We start from the raw sequence: 15,187 nt of genomic DNA, 5'->3' as shown, positions 1-15,187 counted from the left end.
AAACATGTACCAATCCTGCTGCTAAACATAATATAGGTGATTTATTTTTCTTAATTTTTTAAATTTAACAATTCTGTTTTACCATTCAAAAACTCTGTCTTCTCTGCACCATCTGTTTGAATAAGCTGCTCTAGTCAACATCCAGGTGTTTGTGTTCCAGACACAAAGAGTAAGCAATCCAATGTGTGTGGGAGATGGGGACAAGAGGAATCTCTCTTTCCAGTGTTGGTTCTGACACTCAGAAAAGTGAGATAGCTAAATCAGCATAAAATAAATTCACCCTCCTCCTAACCCCATACATCACATCCAGCTGTGGTGGTGACCATTAATGACTGTGGCAGGAAGTGCTGCAATGTTGTAGCTAAACACAGTTGGAAAATAGTCGTATTCTGCTGGTGAGTCCTCAAGTATCCTGAGATTGTAAACAAGATGTTGATATAGTGGTACAGCAGCAATAGCTGAAGTAGGCCCAACTCCAACTAATTGCTCTGATCACTTCACATTGCTAACCAACATCACCTCTGAGCTGAGTTACAGCAAGCTGCAAATTACGCCCTTGTGAATCACATAGGTGTTTCAACAGATTTGACACAATGTGTGTGCAAAATAAAAAGAACTTCAATAGGGATTTATCTGAGAAATCTGGGTCAGCCACATAAACCAGGATTTTCTTGACAAATTGCTGAGGAGGGCGTTTTATAGGGCGAATGAAAGATGCTATATAAAATAAAGAGCCTGATCCGGTAACCCTTATGAATGGTCCTTACTGAGTCCACTACTGATATTAGTCACATGAACATAGGTGGCAGTATCAGTCCCTAGAATTACTTGATTACACTGAATTTCTAAATGTATTGGATGCCTCTCCATCCAGGACCAGGACCAACCACAACAGCTACATTCGTCAGGTACTCTGAAGCTATCAATGATGATAGATTTGTAAGAACCAGGGATAAAGCTTTCTCACCAGAAGGCCCACAGCTCTGAAAGTCCTTTCAAGAGGAATTGAGCCTGACCACAAATTTAACTGCCTTCCTATCTTAATGTAAATCCCACCTGCTGTTTTACTTGGCCCGTCCATGATAATGAACAAAATGTGGGGAACAAAAGACAAAGAAGAAAATATACTCAGACCACATCAGAGAGCGAGAGAGAGAGAGAGAGAAAATAAGAATAGAGTGCTCTTCATGTTGCTCCGTTTCTCCTTTGAGAAATACCATAGTGATGGACTCAGTAGAAGAATACAATAGAAAGTTATATTGTATTTGTCATATGATCAAATCTTACTAATTGGTCTGTACACTCAGTTGCACAGGAATGATGTTTAACCCTGGAGGGAAGTTTGGTACAGCCACAACAATTTCCATAGTCAAAATATTATTAGAAAATATAAAATCCCATTTGTGGGACATAGACGTTAATGCAGAGTGCACATGGGGGTCTGAGTGTAGAGCCTCCAATGTGCGGAAAAAGGACCTGGGCAGAGGAATTACGTGAGGCTGATAGCCCCAGACATATTAGTGAAGGAATCAGAGGCTGATGTGCCAGTGTTCCTGAGTGACCTGTCTGGGAAATAATTTAGTTCATTTCTTTTGAGACTGATCCTAGCTAGGCTGCTTGGCTGCCGACTGTGAATTCCACCCCTGCTAGCTGACCCATCAGAAATGCTATTTTTCTTTTCCACTTCTCAGCTGTAGTTTCCCTGCTTCTTCTACACTCATCCGGTTCATTTAATGTTCACTTTCTCCCAGGCATCCTAGCTCTGACTGGGAAGGAAAGTAAGAGGGCGGTCTCCAAAGTTTACTCTGACGATTGCTCAGCAGAGGGGAATTACTCAGCCTTTGTCAATGGCTAACTGCTGCACCCAATGTCTTTTTAGCACTGGCAGCCTCTGCCTGCACGCATGGGAATCTGGAGTCTTGACAGAACTTCTATCTATCAGAAGATCATGCTGACTTGGTTCCATCAGACAAGTTCAGGCTAGATTCACACACTGCTCTTCACAGCCAGTTCTTTCTGAGGGCATTGAGTTGCGTGTGTCCGAAGTCAGCCATGGGTACAAGAAAAGGAAGCAGCTGCTTCAAACCATAATCATTTGGGGACCCCTTAAATAGGGGAAGCCTGCCAGTTTCCGCAACTCATTGGGAGGCTCTGGCTCTTTCTCTGGCAAATGTACCCACATAGTGTTGGGTGGGGGAGATAATGTGGGAGGAAACTGCCATTCCAGCCCCCCTCTCCAGTCAGGGCCGACTCCAGCATTTTTGCCACCCCAAGCGGCCAAAAAAAAAAAAAAAAAGTCGCAATCGGCGCCACTTTGGCAGCAGCCCTACCACCGCCACTTCATTCTATTCTTCATTCTATTCCGCCACCGAATTGCCACCGAAGAGCCGGACATGCCGCCCCTTCCCCTTGGCTGCCCCAAGCACCTGTTTGCTGCGCTGGTGCCTGGAGCCGGCCCTGTCTCCAGTCATTAGATCCAAAGGGAAGGGGGAATCTCACAATAGCTACCTCATTCCTTTAGGGGTGGGGTCACTGGAATGGATGGTCACATGGTCTCCTCCTTCCAGAAGCCTTAGGTCCCACCCTTGCTTGGTTCTTTGTATGTGTTACAGCTGGTGATGAGGTGGACTGATCAGTTTGCATAGCCTGATGGGGATTCAGAATGAAGCACTTTGAACACACTGTGAGCATTCACCTGTGTACCAGAGCACTAGGCACTTAGAAACACAGCGTTGCCAGCTCCTATAATTCTGATGTCACCAGTAATGAGATTTTTGGCCCCTGCTGCAGGCAGGCTCACCATGACTCAAGATGCAGCAGCCGCCTTTGTGTGATTTTCAGACTGCCAATTCCCATGAATTTCAGTGGGCATGAGGAATTACAGCATCTGGCGCTTCAAACTTGCAACACTTGTTAGCTCATGTTTGGTAGCCCCCAAAAGTTTGACACAGGTCAGATCAGTATTTTCTATTTACCATTAGATAGCAGTTTGCCTTATGATTTCTCTCTTATTATGTTGGCAGTAATTGTTGTACTTGCAAAATAAAGAAATTCACAGAACATTCTCTTGTACAATATTGTTTTCTAACCCCCTCCACCACCAAACCTGATCCAATGCTCATTAAAATCAATGGAAAGACTCCCACTGATTGCAATGGGCTTTGGATCAGGTCCCCTACATGTATTACAATGTTTTAAAACTGAAGAAACACTTTTCAGCTCTGTTTCTTAGCAAGTAAGAAATAGCTAGTATCTGCATGCTACCCATTTACAGTTCTTGTAACTACAATTTCAAGAAGATTTTCAATCTTAAACTCTTTGCTATTTGTGCATTAAGTTTCCAGCTGTTCAGATGAAAATGAAAGTGTGTGACAATGAGTGAGTGCCTGGGTGACTAAAGGGCACATTTGGAATGTATTCCCAGGGCTGGTACAACCAGAAGTCTCCAATACCAGGTTCCCTTTATTGTTCATTGTTTATTATTCTACAATACAAAGATCAACCTAACCAGTACACATCACAAAGGGAGGGGAGGAAACCCAAGGAAACTTTTTTAAATTGTTGGGGGTTTATTTTACTGCAAAGACATTTTAGGGATGCAGAAGACGAGTGAGGATTACGACCCCTGGCTTCTCTTCCCAGCTCTGGGAGGGAGAGTGAACAGCACAGGGGACTGACTGGAGTTAGTCTTGACTCAAAGGTTCTCTTCCTATGCTACTGATTTGCTGGCATGTCATTTAACCTCCATCTGCTTCAATTATTCTATAGGTGTGTGTCATGAAAGATAATATAATAAGAGTTTATTATTATAAATTTATTATTGGGTGAAGGGCATAGAGTGCCTTAGTTGAATGCACACTAAATGTAAAGAATGATGATGGAGCCTAGCTGACTGTTTCTTCTCTGGGCTACCCCCACAATTGCTATTCCTAATTGAGGTTAATATTTCCTATTGGAGTAAATGACAGACCTCAAACTGCAGAACTTGCCTGTTTCCTGAGGAAAGAGTTGGTCAGTGCTTAAACAATGTCAGTACTAAATAAAGGACAGTCTGCGGCCAAGTGCCCCTCAGCAGTAGTGGCTAGCAGGTTGCCGTGGCTTCCTCTTTTATTGTTAAGAACATCTTCATAACAAAGAAGGAAGCTAACAGCTAAGCTGTTCTGAAGAGTGAACGTGACTTGGTATATTTTATGACAATAGCCACCATCACCTCACTCTTTGGCCCTGCAGAGATTAGAAACTAAAGTCCCACTGGGGTAATCCTAGATTTTCACAGGAATATCTTTTAAAGGCGGCCCTAGCAATTTGTTCTTCACAGTTCCTTATTCATGACTGTGTGCCTCTGTGATCTGATAGTGGATTATTAAACCAAAATATACTGTTTTAATCAAATGCTTACTGTAAATGCCAGGTTGACGGTTTAAAAAAAAGGATATCTGCTCTGCAAGATAAATCCCACTCAAATGAGTTACATGCCTGAGCTGTTTCAAATCTCCTGTTTGTGGATTACTCTGGGGAGAAACCACATTCTGTTGGGGGAATATATTCTAGTCTAACATATTTGCTGAAAGGGGAAAGAGAGTGAGCCGCATTCTGCTTTCAGTCCCCCCCTCCCCCAGTCTAAATCTGGAGTCACACCACTGAAATTATTGGTGTTGCTTGGCTGCAAATTACAGCAGGAAGTGATCCAGTGGTACCTCTGCAACTCAAATTCTTTCTTAAATTCTTCTTATCTACATTAGGAAGCATAGCTTAGTGGTTAGAGGCCAGGACTGGGAGGTAGGAGATACAGGTTCTTATTTCTAGCTCTGATGAAGACTTGTATGTCACCTGTGACAAATCACTTACCTCTCTGTCTCAGATTTCTGTAATTGGGTGCCCACGGTCCATGGTCAAATCGAGGGCTCGATTTTTGTCACCCATTCTTACCTTGAATAGTACTGTACAAGTCATTCTGGAGTTATCAGTGGAACTACTTGGATAGGGCCAGACTGCAATACCCTTACATACATTGACTTCAGTGAGACTGCTGATGGCTTACGGTACTATTCAACATTATTAAGAATATCAGTCTGGTAGATAGTACAATACTACTCAAGGCAAGTGGCTCAATCAGGGCCCAAGCAATTCTCTATCTACTTATGTTATGCCTCACATATATAATAATATGCAATAATTTCCAGGGACAAGTCACTGAGTTACTATGTGCAGTCATGGTAACCATGCCTCTAAATTCATCATGCAAACAAACAGCCAAGCTTATAAAAAAAAATATCTCCCATAAATTAAAAAAAAAATCTAAATCTAAAATCTATCATCATCTAGAACTTGAATGAAACCAACTCTCAAAGTCCTATGCATTTCTCAATAGTCACTGATTGCCAGAAGCTGAAATATAGAAGCTCTTTTTTTACAATATTGTATATTTATTGGGCATATCCAAGTAGTTCCACATGCCTGAAAAATACATGGCTACAGCTACCCTTAAGCTAAAACTAGATTTGGACATAAATCAAAATAAGGCATAAAACAAGATGCAGTTTTCCAATCAGAAAGAGAAAGACTGAACTTCAGAGTGAACTATGGGATGACACACCCATAAAGCCAGTTTCAAAGTGAAACAATAGCCTGTTTCTCAAGTGCTTGATGAGGCAGGCCTTGAGAGAACAGCCCCATCACACAAGAGATCTCCAAATGTAATTTTATTGCCAGCAATCTCAGCAACATGGCTCATTGAGCTGAATGTATCAAACTATGTTCTAGATGGGCGCAGTGAGCAACAAGTCAGGGCTGTAAAAAAGAATTTGGACACAAATATCTTCATAGAATATTAGGGTTGGAAGAGACCTCAGGAGGTCATTTAGTCCAATCCCCTCTTCAACCTGCATTAGGGAGGATTCTTCCAAGGAAATCCAAGAGAGAGCTTGTGGTTCCACTATTGCACTACATGACACTTCATGAGACCAGAGTACTTCTGTAAAAGTACTGCTACTGAGGTCAGGTCTATAAACTTACATCAGTATAACTTCAGAGGAGTGAAAAATCCCCCCTCCCACGCACAGATATATCAACCTAAGCCCGGGTGTAAACAATGCTATGCCAATGGGAGGGCTTTTCCTGTTGATTCAGCTGCTGCCTTTCACAGAGGTGATTTAACTACGGCAACAGGAGAAGCTCTCATGTCGGTGCAGTAGTGTCTTCACTGAAGTGCTACAGCAGCACAGCTGCACCGCTGCAGTGTTTTAAGTGTAGACCTACCCAGCGGGGGGAAGGGGGAGAAGCCTTTTGGTAGCCAGTTGAGAACCTGGAAACATCCACCTGAGGAATAAGTTTCTCCTGAAAAAGCCTCTGCTAGCTTGACAGTTAGTGACACATCTCAGGGGCCTTGAAAATGCATCTCCCAAAACCAACCAAACACTGGTCAGAGCAGCAAGCTCAGAAAATTCACCCCAGTAACCGTCATCTAGGGAGGGGAGTGTTCTTTAGTGGTTAGTCATGATTCCTGGGTTCTCTTTCTGGTTCTGACAGTGGAATGCCATGCAACAATGGCAAGTGACAGGACCTCCTTGAGGCTAGCTACATTAATAAGTGACAATGTTCAATTAATAACACAGATTCATAGTTTTTTAAGGCCGAAGGGACCTCTGTGATGACCCAGTCTGACTTGTATAACAGGCCATAAAACTTCATCTGCATCAAGCCTAAAACATAAATATTTAGAATGCAGTCACACTCTTATTCGCTAGATGTCTTCTATACACAGAGGAAGAGAACATCTGCCAACCAGGTAAGGGATTGAGAAGCTTAATTGACATTATCCCTAAGCACTTCACCAATGAGGTGAAAGGGGTGTAATAAGGACAAAAGTATTTTTAATTTTTTTGTTTCAAAAAGCAAAATGAGAAGATTTTCCAGGTGGGTGTCCTAAGACTACAGGAGTAGCCACGCTGGAACACTATGTATCTTGTTCTGTGTAATGCTGGATGCTTCATAGGAAGGTGTAAATTCCTTATTAAGCACTTCAAGATGCAATACTATCCAGTGGGGGAAGACTTCTTCCTTTTGCTAGCAGGGGCGGCTCTAGACATTTCGCCGCCCCAAGCACGGTGGCGCCCCACGGGGGGCGCTATGCCGGCCCCTGGGAGGGCGGCAGGCGGCTCCAGTGGACCTCCCACAGGCGTGTCTGCGGAGGGTCCGCTGGTCCCGCGGTCCGCAGGACCAGTGGCTTTGGTGGACCTTCCGCAGGCACGCCTGGGGGAGGTCCACCAGAACCACCTGCCGCCCTCCCTGCGGCCGGCATAGCGCCCCCGCGGCATGCCGCCCCAAGCACGCGCTTGGCATGCTGAGGCCTGGAGCCGCCCCTGTTTGCTAGCACAGGTTAACAATAGTAGTGAAGATGTGGTGGCATGGTCTTCAGCACTGGATAGTCACCCCAGTACAAGCCCACTGAGGACATTGGGTGCCTACCAGGGTTGCTGGCCCCTCTCTGAAGTCCATGCCACCACATCTTTACTGCTTTTACCACCTGTGCTACCTAGATTAAAGACAGACATACACAAACTACTGTGTATACAATGGGCTGACCACCAAATCTGAGCAAACATCAACTTTAGGCACGTCTTGACTGCAGTTTGATTGTGGATCTGGACTTAATGACTTGGGCCCATCTCTGGTTTCTCTCCTAGCTAGTGAAACCTTGGCTCCGGGACTTCATCAAATAAATGTCCAATTCTTTATTTAGTAACAAGCTAAAACATTCATCTCAATATTTAAGTGACATTTAATCCTGAGAGAAGCTAGCACCATAAAGTGCTAGTGCCTTTCCTCTGGGTTCTGGGAGCAGCAGCATTGCTACATTTCTCATCCTTTCCCACTGAACCACATTGCAGAGCAGGCATTGCTGCACATACTCCATAAAGCAGAAGGCACAGAAGGAAAACAGCTAGTCTCAACTGGTCATCCTTTCTTCTGCTGCCCAGCAAATCACAGCATGCATTGAGAGGCAACAGATGATGGCAATAACATCTATACATTTCTCCAGTTTGGCCGTTTTGGCAACTGAGGCTTGAATGTTATTCATGGCCGTTGGCGCCAATGAGGTAACAGATGGGAGGGGCTCCTCTCTGAAGTAGGAAATTCTTAGGTCACTTTTGAACCTGTTACACAGAGCAGCTGCCCAGCTGAAAGCAGAAATAGCATCAGCCATTCTGAGGCGTTTCAATGCAACTGGGGGTGGGGAAGATTGTTTGACTGATAGCAGCCTGGTTGGCAGTCGCTTCACAAACAGCCCCCTCTGAGTGAACAGCAAAATCTGACATAAGCATTCTGAAGACCTCCAGTGGCCAGCAGTCAGAACCAGTTTCTCTTGTTCCTATGAACTGGGCCCCTGTGTAGTCGTGGATGGCTTTTTGCAGTGCTCACAGCTTTTCCAGCCTAGAAACAGTCAGTTTCCATCAAGCTGGCAAGTCCTGAATTTTTACTGCTGGCTGAATGGGGCCTTCTCCATCAGCTCTGGAATAGATTTTTTACTGAGAGATTCAAATGCATGCAGAGACTATGAGCCTCTGCCGACACAGAGTGTTTTATCCTCTCTGCCATTCAGAATAAAATACCACACTGCAGAGAGTGTGTAAAGCATGACACATGTGCGACCTGGACAGTTCATAAAGCCCTGACAATACTGGCTCCACTGACAGTGATGATAGACATGATTCGACTTTATTTTTAAGTATTCCAAAGTGCTTTACAAAGCAGTGCTATCAAGAGACAATCACTGCAGAAAATTGGTATCTTGGGCTTATGGGTTTACATTCCACCTGAGAATCTCAAAGCATTTTACTAAGGTGGGGAAGGTATCATATCTCCTTTTTACAAATAGGGAAGTTGACGCACAGGAAGAACATAAGAACCACCACACTGGGTCAGATCAATGGTCCATTCAGTCCAGTATCCTGTCTTCTGACAGTGGCCAACGCCAGGTGCTTCAGAGGGGATGAACACAACAGGCAATCACTGAGTGATCCATCCCTTATTGTCCACTCCAAGATTCTGACAATCAGAGGCTCGGGACACTCAGATTATGGTGTTGCATTGCTGACCATCTTGGCTAATAGCCATTGATGGACCTATTCTCCAGGAACTCATCTAGTTCTTTTTTGAACCCAGTTATAGTTTTGGCCTTTACAACATCCCCTGGCCACATGTTCCACAGGTTCACTGTGTGTTGTGTAAAGAAATACTTCTTTTTGTTTGTTTAAACCTGCTGCCTATTAATTTCATTGGGTGACCCCTAGTTCTTCTGTAACGTGAAGGAGTAAATAACACTTCCTCATTCACTTTCTCCACACCATTCATGATTTTATAGACCTCTCTCATATCCTACCCTTAGTTGTCTCTTTTGCAAGATGAAAAGTCTTAGTCTTTTTAATCTCTCCTCATACAGAAGTTGTTAACTGACTTGCCCAAAGTCACATAACAAATCAGCAGCACAATATGGAATAAAACTCAAGTTTCTTGCATTCTACTTCTTTGCTTTAAGTCCTGGAAGTTCATGCTCTCTCCCCGGCAGCAACCATTGCAGGCATGTGATAACACGCCCACAGCCTGGGACACCCCATCCTCTTTTGGAGGCAGCGTGGTCCAGTGGTGAGCAGACTGGCCTGGGAGTTACATGGGGCCCATGTTTCTATTCCTGGCTCTGGTATGGCCCTGCTCTGCAAACTTGGCCAAGTCACTTCACCTCTGTGAATCAGTTTCTCCATTTGTAACACGGGGATGATGACACCTTTATTTGTAAAGCACTTTGAGATCTATGGATGGAGATAAGTATTCCATAAGATCTATCATCTAAGAGATAAGTATTATTATTGTATTGACAGAGGAATCTTGGCCAGATACCAAAGTTATCTTCTACTCCTTTGAAAAACACCACACTATCTTTAAATTCCACCTGGAAAGCTAGCAGAAGTGGGAAAAGGGCCCTTGGTTTAACATGGGGTAGTCCTCCTCAAAGTGCAGTGCCCCATAGTCCCACTATTAGCATGGGACATGACCACGGAATGTAGAATGCTACCCTCTGAGCCAGTGTTTCTCAAACAGTGGGTCCTGGGAAAGGTCTAAGTGGGTTGCACATGCCCCAGAGGTGCTCCCTGCCCTGTGTTCTTACTTCCCCTGGGCAGCACACAAAGGCCTGGGGAGCGTGATCCAGACAGCAGCAGCATGGAGGAAGCGCCTCCGGGGCGCACAGTGGGGACAGGCTGATAGCTGTCTGCTCCCCGGCGCCAGTCACTTCCTAAATGCTGCTGCTGCCCCCAGCTCTCACTTCCCCAGCAGGCAGCGACATGGGGAGCAGGACCCAGGCAGGAAGTGGCCGGAGCCAGCAAGAGGACAGTCAGCAGTCTGGTAGCCATGATGGCCGCCAGGCAGGACCCAGGCAGGAAGTGGCCGGAGCCAGCAAGAGGACAGTCAGCAGTCTGGTAGTCATGGTGGCTGTTGAGAGAGAAGGGCTGGCTGGGGCTGTAGGAGGGGACAGGACTGGAAGAGCCAAGCCTGGGAGGAGAGGAAAAGCAGAGGGCTGAGAAGGGGAGCAGGGGTAATGGTGGGTCTCCCCCCAAAAGAGACAAAATGCAGTTTGTCGCCTTAGTAACAAGTTTAAGAACCACTGCTCTGAGCCATACTGACATCAGCATGGGGAAAAACAGGGCAGGAGCTTGGGGAGTGAGCCACACCTCTGTTTTTTCTTCACACAATGAAAATATGTTGGCTGCTGTGTGATCTTTGTGAAACCCAAGAGATATGAGTGCCCAGTGAATATTCATTTTTGCCAGTGACTAAGGCAGTTGTGTTCTGACATGACACTCATGAGCTCTGACGCCCTTAGGCAATCTGGGATTTGTTGCTATGCAAAGAGGTTTATTCACATCTCAGATCCTTGTCTAGTGGGTTTGCCATGATATTTCACATGTTTGGCACTTCGCAAATTGCAAAACACCTCCCCAGGTGTCTCATTTGGCACAAGGCAGCAGACAGTACTCTGCATGTGCAGAGGATGAGGCCAAGATGGGGTCCAAAGTCAGTCATGTAACAAACATGATGTTTTCAACAGGGACAATGTTTCAAGGCTTTTTACTTACTGATGCCTGTTTTCCCTCTCCTACTCAACCTCTTCACTGCTGCCTTCTGCCTTTGGACAGGAATCAGAACATCGCAGAGCCTCATCACCAGCCAACAAGCTTCCTCAAGTTTCAATGTGAAAATATACACTGGAGTCCTAAATAGGAGGCTCTTGCCACTTGCCAACCTGCAGAGAGGCTCCCAGGCTTCTCTCACTCCCACATGGCTCTCACCGTCTCTAACCCTTCATTTACTCCCACCATTTTTGGTCTCATCAATTTGGCTGCTACCATGGACAAGGAGGTGCAGTTTGCATGTTCTTGTGAACAGAGGTGGCCTAAGTGTGCAGGCCACTTGCATGGGGATTCTCACACACAGTTTGCACTTCCCCTTTATATATGGATTCTTGCAACCCCTCACATACACATGAATTGCACTCAGAATGAGTTGGTTGTAGGGTGCTGAGTAGGGTGACCAGATAGCAAGTGTGAAAAATCGGGACAGGGGATGGGAGGGGGTCATAGGAGCCCATATAAAAAAAAGCCCCAAATATCAGGACTGTCCCTATAAAACTGGGACATATGGTCACCCTAGTGCTGAGTCTGCATGTATCAACAGCTCTGTAGTTTGGCAACATGTTTTCAGCACCATTTTGATAGCCTAGACATGACAGCAGCCATCAGGGATGGTTTTAGGATAGTGAATTCTATATTCCCCCCAATGTCAGAGGGAAGCACTAAAAAGTCCTTTCCAACCCTGATTTTGCAATGATTTTCATAGCATGCCCCTTCATAAGTGTAACGGGTGGCATAAAACAGATTGACAAAGAGCTCATCTGATAAAGCAAATGGCTAATAGGTTGTGAGCTTTGAATGGGCAACAACAATTCCCACTGAAGTAAATAGGAGTTGTAGGTGCTCAGAGCTTCTCAAAATCAGTCATGAGTTTACACGACTAGACCTGTAACTCTAATAATCGTCTCCCCTCCTTGCTAAATTTAGGGCTTTTTAAAAACTTTAATAGATTTTGCATGGCAGCCCAGGAACCATAGCACAAGCAATTGCAAAGCATTTCAGCATTATTGTCCTGGTTTATGACTGAGATTTTTCATTAGAAAATAGCCCGGATTTGCAGTACACATTAAAAGCATATTCCAGAGAGACCATAAATGCTCAACAGAGCAATGCAGAGTTTGCAGCTGATTTAGCACAGCTCAGTAAAGAATAAAAGGGCTGGCTACACAGCTTTGCCAAGCCAGAGTAGATGAATCAATGCCTTCATCTATCACACTGCGCCCTGGCACACTCACATGCAACCTCGACCGTCTTTTCCCTTTAGTTGGGAATGAATAAACAGACTCATGTACAAAGTATCCCCAGCAATATTTACCCCACTAGCCATGTTAAATAACAGGGATTGGAGTCAATGGAGTACGACACATACAAACATATCCTGGAACAGATTCCATGTGGGGTTGGAAGTTGGTTGCTGTTGGTATACCCGGCCGTTTGATTTACACAGGTTCCATCAAAGTTTGAAGCCATTTGCTCAATCTGGTGTATTCAGGCTCATATTTTTTTCTAATGCCAAACTTTTGATTTTTTAAAAAAATTATCACTTTTAATTTCCTGTACACCTAAGTCTCGATCCAAAGTAAGTGGTGGAAATATTCCAAAAAACCTGCTGCTGATGCAGCATCTAGTATTGATTTGAACATAAAATAGACATACAGCTTGCATTGACATTTTGATATTCCATTCTCTAACCCAGCTCTGGAGATAATAGAAGGGATGTAGGCATGGAGGAAAAGTGGAAAATTGGGACAGCATTCATGTTTTAACCCACATCAAACTCTGATCAACTACTCTCATTGGGTATGTCTACTGTAGGGTAGACGTACTCTATGTGATCTTTTCAGATTGGTAGGACAAACAATGTAGCCAACTTTGCAGTTATTCCATTTGCATCCCCTTCCCTATTTTAACCATGTAACTTTTTTCTTTATCTTTCTAGATAAAACAACTTAAGAGGAAATAAGGAATGCAGCAGGTTTCATTTCATTTCTATCACAAGCTCACACTGGTTCTCTCCAGTTGCTTCTATTCCCACCAGACAGATCTTTTTAAGGTTGTAGTTTCTTCTGGAGGAAGATCAGTCATCAGTACAGGGAGAATTATTATTTTGGAATACAGAAGCATAGCATGCCAATGAGACTGAGACCCCATTGGGGTTGGTGCCACACAAGAACGTAGTAACAGACAGTCTGCCCAGACGAGCAAAGGAACCTCCCTGACAGTCTTCTAAGGGGTAGGGTTGTGAGGGGATTCAAGAGGGGACATCTTTCAGACTGAGATGTGCACTCTGCTTTCTCTATCAGAGAGATTTATAATTTATAATTGTGCACTCTTTATTTGCCTTTTTTAAAATCTACAATAAAGACACCCAGGCTGAAATTATAGCAGTTGGTATTTGGATAAAGTGACCAGATGTCCTTTTTCCCTCCAAGAGTTCTGCATTCTGTCCTGGAAATCTGGAACCAGGAAATGGGATGCCCATTTTTATGCTCAGCTTCTCCCTCACCCACAGGTCCTGCGGTGGGCTCTGCTCAGAAGCTGTTATCACCAGTGCCTGGGGAGAGCAGCTGCAGCAGACTTAGAGGCACCGCCCACCACCATCGGGGCGTGGTCAGTGGCACTGGTATCATCATCAGGCCTGGCTAGCAGCAATGGCAGCAGCAGCAACACTCAAGCTTGCAAAAGAGGGGCCTGACAGCAGCATCAGCCCAGAAGGTGATGAGAAGGGGTAAATGCATGAAATGGGCTGCTCCATGTCCACGACTGGGAAACGGAGGGAAGAGAAAGTCATGAAGGACCCTGTCTGTGGGTGAGGAAAGGCCAATTTGTTGTGATTTATAAATTATTTTCTCTGTTGGTGTTATTAAAGTGACATTCAGATACCTTTTAAAAATGACACTGGATGTTAAATTTGTTATTTTATTATTTTTAAGTGAGAAAAAAAATGTAAGTTAAAAACATCTCTTTTTAAATTAATGGGAGCTTGAGAGTGACAGTAGAATAAATTATTTTTATCATATCATTATGGCACGTGTCACTTGGTGGTGCTGTTACACACAGTCTTCCAAGTTCTTAGCCTATAAGCAAGTTTTGGACAGGCTGACATGTAAGTCTTGGGAAGCTGTGCTGGGTTGTTGTTAGTTTAGATTATGCAAGGTTGGATACAGAGGCAGCTTGGGGAGAGAGGGAGCAGTGTGAGCAACTGGAGAATTTGCTGTCTGCCTTGGGCTCTGATAAGAATACATTCCAGAGGCAGAGTTGCTCCCTGGGAACCAGGCAACGGGTTGGGCTGAGATGCCTAAAAGAAGGATTGCCCTGCATGCTGTTTGACCATCTCATCCCAGGACTGGCGAATGTGTGCAAATAAAGCGAATTTACACTTAGAGTAAATCCGTATTCCACATCACCAATTTCTCTTCCACTGGAGAACTGATCTATAAGGCCCTGGATGTCTGCTGCCACTCAGCACAAGGGGGACACTGGGGTCAGTAGAGGACATTGGTGTTGGAATAAGGGGCCGCAGTATTAATAAATTGGTGGCAGTATCATCCCTTCCCCTGCTCCTGTGCCTGACACGTGACCTGCGTTTTCATTTTGAAAATGTGGCCACCTGGCATGGGAGTTGGAATCTAACACATTGCAAGCCTAGGATGCTTCTCAGCCAGAGATTGAGCTCAAAGGGGGCAAAGGGAGATGCTGTGTGCCTGATTTTCTGCCAGGCTGACAATGAACCACACAGTAGAAGCCACATTAACATGTCCTGGGTACAGCTGGCCAGAAACTGGAATTCCCATTCCATGGGACATTCAGAAATTTAAAAAAATAATACTTCCAAAACAGAACAAAAATGAAATTTCAGCATTGTTTGTGGAATGTGAATACCAAAGTTTTGTTTTGCTCAAGAGCTGGGAGACTGGAAGCCCTAGCTCGGGAGCAATCCATCTGGTGGGCTGCCCCAAAACCAGGGACCCTGGGAACCGGGAACATGGGAAGCCCTACAG

At 44.6% G+C, this 15,187-nt stretch overlaps 1 protein-coding gene across 4 annotated transcripts in view; it reads right to left on the bottom strand.

The window, feature by feature from the left end:
* The window catches only part of ABTB2 (ankyrin repeat and BTB domain containing 2), a 215,464-nt gene that overhangs the window by 44,195 nt on the left and 156,082 nt on the right, over positions 1-15,187 (bottom strand). The window lies entirely within an intron of this gene.

The sequence above is a fragment of the Mauremys reevesii genome, linkage group 4, assembly GCF_016161935.1.
Source record: "Mauremys reevesii isolate NIE-2019 linkage group 4, ASM1616193v1, whole genome shotgun sequence".
NCBI lineage: Eukaryota > Metazoa > Chordata > Testudines > Geoemydidae > Mauremys > Mauremys reevesii.
The sequence above is the reverse complement of the archived record's forward strand: the minus strand, read 5'-3'. Positions and strand labels throughout refer to the sequence as shown.